Source organism: Sinocyclocheilus anshuiensis, unplaced genomic scaffold, assembly GCF_001515605.1.
Source record: "Sinocyclocheilus anshuiensis isolate Anshui unplaced genomic scaffold, SAMN03320099.WGS_v1.1 scaffold466, whole genome shotgun sequence".
Classification (NCBI taxonomy): domain Eukaryota; kingdom Metazoa; phylum Chordata; class Actinopteri; order Cypriniformes; family Cyprinidae; genus Sinocyclocheilus; species Sinocyclocheilus anshuiensis.
The window spans coordinates 283,550-290,318 of NW_015544159.1; positions in this window are offsets into that span (position 1 = coordinate 283,550).

Genomic DNA, 6,769 nt, shown 5'->3' on the forward strand with positions numbered 1-6,769 from the left:
TTCATTTGGACATCTTTAAAAGGTGATTTTCTCAATATTTAGGTTTTTTTTTTTTTTGCACCCTCAGATTCCAGATTTTCAAATAGTTGTATCTCGGCCAAACATTGTCCTATCCTAACAAACCATACATCAATGTAAATCTTATTTATTCAGCTTTCAGATGATGTATAAATCTCAATTTCGAAAAATTGACACTTATGACTAGTTTTGTGGTCCAGATATTTTGAATTATATTTTATTTTTATATTTTTGTTTTTATTTTATTTAGTTTTAATATTTTTGTTGGGAGTTTTTGTCAACTTTTATTAGTTTTCTTCCCTGTATATTTTCTATATATTCTGTGTAGTTTTATTTATATTATTTTTCAATAATTTATTTTAGTTTGAGTCTTTTAGCACATCAAGTTAAACCAAATGAAAATGTGAAATATTGCTTTTGAAACTAGCTTAAATAAAATAAGTTCAAAGTGAGGCTGTGAATTTTATTTAATTTAATTTAATTTCATATCATTTGACTGTATATTGACTTTTAACCACCTGGTCTCGGGTGAGTTTTACTATGTTTATGAAGACAGTTCTCCTCCAAGTTCCCACTGGTGTCCTGTTACCGTAACTACAGGTGTAGCTCATCACATCAACTGTGGACATATTACCTTTAACGTTTGTTGTCGTTTTGGACCTCAACAAGACTCGTCCACATTTATATCAGCATATGGAAAACAGCAGCATGAGCAACATTATTCCCGTTTCACAGAAGAAAGAAAATAAGGGTGAGTAAATGATGACAGACTTTATATTTTAATGTGAACTACTCCAGCTGTACTGTCATTACTTGAGTCTGTGAGTGAAGTCTTTGTCACAGACTACAGAGATTCTTGATAGCAGTCAAACACAGTCCTCCAAGCTGAGAGATGCTCCTAATCTCATCTACAAGAACAGGTGTTCCCCATCCAAACAAATGTGTTTAGAGTAAGTGGAGACTTAAAAACAACGATTGACTTAAAGCTGAACGTAAGTCCATTCCAAACATGAGATACTAAAAATAGCTTAGCACAGATTTAGCAAACTTGACGAGCTATATTGTTGCCAGCATTGCTATTTCTGTTTGGATAAATCCCCACTGGAAGTATTACACATGAATGATACCGCTTGTTGAGATTTGTGCCATTACTTTTCGAACTGATCAGAGATACAGACTTTTATCTAGCAGATCATAAAATAGGTTTAATAAATTCCACAGATTTAGACGTAGCTGAACAATATCTAGAGATTAGAATATAATAGAGATGTGGTATTGGTGGTCTCTTTTGATTTGGATCAGTTCAAAACCACCCAGAACAACCAATGGCACAGAAACAACGCAGAACACCACAGAACAAGCAATGTGCTAAAAACTACTCTGAACACCTTGCTAAGGTGGTGAACTTGCACAGAGAAGCGCCATTCATGTTTTCTTCAGCAAGTGTTTTGTTTTGATTGTTAACTCACAATTCAAGATTGTTTACACCATGGAATAATAATAATAATAAGAAGAAGAAGAATAATGTAATTGCAACATCTTATCGTACATTTAAGACTTTTCTTCTCAGAATTGTGAGTTTGTATTGTGAGCCAGAATTACATACATAGCAATGAAAACAATATCTGCACTATATATATATTTTTTTACATGTTATAGCTTTATTGAAAATTAATTTCTCAAGAATGAATTATTTTCAAGAGTTGATGCTTGGGTTTGCATAAAGCCGAGCACCTATTATCTCACTTTATTGTTTGCATAGTTACACATTTGATATATGAAAATATGTGAGATGCAAAATACCTGAAAAAAAAAAATACTGAAAACAAATATTAAAAGTTTTGGATTTTTGGACAATTGGATGTCAAAGTCAGGGCAACATGGTGGGTGGAAAATTAGATTTGACATTTAGAACTTGATCGAGTACTTTGTTTTATGAATAAATATAAATACATGTATATATATATATATATATATATATATATATATATCATAGTTGAGTACATATATTGTACATGCATGTTCCCATTTAAATGTGAATACGGTACATGCTCAAATATATTTACACACCATATTTTATTACATGTACTTGTATATATTACAAAGGACATTATTGAATAATCAATTCAGTATATTTTCAATATGCAATAAATAATTAAAAAATATATATTTTCTTTGCACAAGGGAAGCTTCCAAAGATTTCTGGTGCTGAACAACAAATTACTCCCCAGTGTAAAATATTTCTAGCCAATTAATTTGCACCAGAACACCAGTAATAACCTTTAGATAGAATGACATTGATCTCATTTATTTTCTGAATTTTATCCTAAAATTTGCTTTAAACCATTTCACAATCCTGCCGATTTGTCACCAAAGGTTATATATATTCCTCATAATTGAGTACATATATTGTACATGCATGTTCCCATTTAAATGTGAATACGGTACATGCTCAAATATATTTACACACCATATTTTATTACATGTACTTGTATATATTACAAAGGACATTATTGAATAATCAATTCAGTATATTTTCAATATGCAATAAATAATTAAAAAATATATATTTTCTTTGCACAAGGGAAGCTTCCAAAGATTTCTGGTGCTGAACAACAAATTACTCCCCAGTGTAAAATATTTCTAGCCAATTAATTTGCACCAGAACACCAGTAATAACCTTTAGATAGAATGACATTGATCTCATTTATTTTCTGAATTTTATCCTAAAATTTGCTTTAAACCATTTCACAATCCTGCCGATTTGTCACCAAAGGTGAAAGTAAGCCTTTGTTAAACTTGCATTCAGACAGATTTTTTTCCACATTTCTGCGAGACAGACTATGTGTCAGCATCGTAAGCTCTGAATGTGGCACTAGAGCCACCCGAGTGCATGTCTTTAACAGCTTGCTTGCCACAGACTTATAATAGCTCATTATGAATTTGATTTATGATGAGGTTTAGCCACTTAAAGTTTCCATCATCAGCTGATCACACATTGCACATTCTGCAGAGTTTCGGCCGCAACCACGTCGCCTCATCGTCACCTCATTCCCTGTACACTGGACAGGCCACTAGACTAGAATGACACACTAGTTAAGGACCAATTAGAGGGTAATCAGTATGTTTGAGCATTTCGAGAGGGTGGCAAGGGATAATTGCCAAGTCCCCGCAGTAGTGAAATTAAGACCTGGCTGCAGTTCAATGTGGTCAAAGGCATGTGTGTGGAATGTGGGACTCATCTGTTGAAGGCCCACTTCTCTATTTAGTCAAGTCTCTCCTGGTGTTTCTCATCTACAACAGAGGTTTTCAGATTGCAGATTTTACAGTGAGCATCAAGTGGCAAATCGACATCATCCGTATTCCAAAACTGCTTGTCCTACGTAGGCTCGAAGGGATGCTGGAGCCTATCCCAGCATTTTGGGACAGGGAAACACCTTAGATGCATGGTCAGTCAGTTGCATGGCTAAGGCCACATCTACTGTACATTAATCCAGATATATTTGAAACCGCTGTCCATCCACACTAGCTTTTTTTAAGCGTTTTAAGTTGCTTGTCCACACTGACACATTAGAAAATGCTTAAATCACTTTGCTGCGTATGCATAAATCATCATAAGCGCTCACTAAAATGATACAGAGAGACCAGACATAAAAAAGATATCTGCCTAGTTTTGTTAATGGTTTTTGATGACGAGGATATGTTACTTAACCTGTCCATGCTGACTTGAGGAATGTCATAAGTAAGTGCAGTGTCTAGTTACATGTAACGGAATTACGGAATTTAATTACAAAATAAAAGTAATTGTAATCAGTCACAGTTACTAAGAAAAAATGTGTAATTAAATTACAGTTACTTATGAAAATGTTAAGGATTACAAAGGGGGTTACATCTGATTTTTTCACATACACTCCCACATACAGATTTAATTGAGTTATTTCATAAATTGCAGTGACTGCTCTAAAATATGAAACACCAAGTCTCAGAAGTTTATAACATGCTTATCCGATAGGGTTTATGTATATGCTTTATTTTTTTTAAGAGATTAACTCTTTTTTCCAAGCCACTGTTAGATGCCAGTGTTTTCTGTCATAGCTATACAAAGATTTGATTTCAAAAACAGTATCATTGCTATTAAACTATTTCTTGTTATGGTTTTAAATCTGTATTTATCCTCAGAATGATCTCTAAGTAAAAAGAAGTGCTAAAGTCAGATTTTTTTGGTGGCTGTGCTTTAAAATTAACCTAAATTCAAGGGATCAAGGATTTTGACAGTAATCAGTGTTGAGTTCTACTGTAAGTTTAACCTTGCTTGCTTTACATGTTCAAAATGATTAACAGCTGAAAACATCTATTTGAACTTTAGAAATCAAAAAGTAATCACATGTAATTACTTACATTAATAAAGTAATTGAAATAGTTTTAAATATGCATTTAACCTCAGAATGATTTTAAAGTAAGTCTGATTTTGTGGTGGTTGTGCTTCAAAGGGGATATCGGATGTCCATTTTCCACAAGTTGGTATGATTCTTTAGGGTATTCTTGAAATGGTCTCAATGGTCGTGTAAAACAACACCCTTTTTACCTTGTCAAAAACAGATCTGTTCACAGCGACCCGTTTCGGTGCATATCTCTTTACATGCTAATGAGTTCTGCTCACCCCGCCCCTCTCTTTTGTGGAAGAGCAAACGCGATTCGCAAATAATCATAAAAAATAAAAAGTGTGTTGACACCGATAGCCTTGTGGGCAGCGCGCTGACATACAGCACCATTGCACTTCGGGTGTCCCGTGTTCAAATCGGACCTTTCCCGATCCCGCTGAAGGTGGAAGAGAGCGCTGGTATTCATTCCAAAATCAAAATGGCTTGATAATTGAGACTGTTTAGGTTTTTGGGGGGTTAAAAAAAAAGGAGTGAATTTTTATCATTGTAGGGTGGTTGTGTCCACACACTGCTAAGACACATTTATATGCAAATGAAGATATTTTGCATCCAATGTCTCCTTTAAAATTAAAATATTATAATCTTTATTCAAGTGATGAAGGATTTCGAAAGTCTGACAGTTATCAGTGTTGAGCACATATTGTAAAGTGTGTTGGCACCGATAGCCTTGTGGGCAGCACGCTGACATACAGCACCATTGCACTTCTGGTGTCCCGAGTTCAAATCGGACCTTTCCCGATCCCGCCCCCCAACCTCCACCACCCGCTTCGCTTCCTGTGATGTCTGATCTGTCCTATCACAATAAAGGCAAGAATGCCAAAAACAAAACAAACAAACAAACAAAAATAAATAAATAAAATATTAAGTGTGAGACTTACTACTTCTGGAGGTGCAGCTGGATCATGAACAATGGAAAAAAGGAGTGAATTTTTTATAATTGTAGGGTGGTTGTGTCCACACACTGCTAAGACAGATTTATATGCAAATGAAGACATTTTGCATCCAATGTCTCCTTTAAAATTTAAATAGTATAATCTTTATTCGAGTGATGAAGGATTTCGAAAGTCTGACAGTTATCGGTGTTGAGCACATATTGTAAGGTTAACCCTGTCTGGTTTACATGTTTGAAAATGATTAACAGTTGAAAATATTAGAAATGTAGAAAAGTAATCAAATGTAATCAGTTACATTACTTTAATAAAGTAATTGAAAAGTTACACTACACATTACATTTTAAGTAGGGTAACTTGTCATCTGTAACCTATTACATTTTCAAAGTAACCTTCCCAACACTGAGTAAGTGTCAAATGAATTAGCATGCAAAATCTTAACTTTGATTGAAGATATAGCCTTTGATGTCATCAAAAAATGCTAATTGGAAAAACACACCTCTACCAACATTTGGCAAAACTTCAAAAACTTACCATCACATAACCAGCTCCATATGTATGGCTTTTCAGATGCGGTAAACTTGCTCGGTTGCTCACCTGGTATAGCACTGCGCTTATGAATTGAGTGCTCATTTATGAATCCTGTGACACTCAAGTCATGACACTAGATAAAAGAGTTTAAAGACTTGTAGAAACAAGCTAAAATGTTATGGTTGCTATAGCAAATTCATTTTTTTATATCGCATTTGCTTTTGTTAAGATTATTGGTTAGGTTTAAAGTACGGTTTAGTGCTATGGAGTATGGTTTAGATCTGTAACCTTTTATCAAACTACCACAAATTGGGCTACGCGTTGCAACATTCACATTCATCTGTTTCAGATAAAAATGAACATGCTTTTAGCGCCACTCACTGGACATTTTACATTGAAAGTGCCTTGAAATGTGCAAGAAGCAATGTAATATGATTTTGCAGAAATGTCGCCACTGGCAATGTGATATAGTGATTACAGCACAGCCTCACTTACAATTGTTTTATATTAATGGCTATATAAAACATTTCATTAAGCATATTCATAAAAGATGTAGTCCCTGGCATAACAGAAAGTTGCAATGCAACATTGATTATGGTGAATGACGTAGCAGAGCTGTTAATATATTGTTTTATAGTGCCACTGATATATTGAATTGAGCAATCAGAAGTTAGGATCACAGCTACATATATATTTTATAAAAAGCAATTCAAGATACAACTTTAAGTTAAAAGTGAAAACAGTAATTCAATAATAAATCAAATATTTTTTAGATTTGCATAGTTTCAGGTGGAATTTGCAGCCCTTTTTTGTTTGTTTGTTTTGTTTTCACATTTCACAGGAAAATGTGGATAAATAGAACTGAGTGTACTACAATGCCTAATTAGT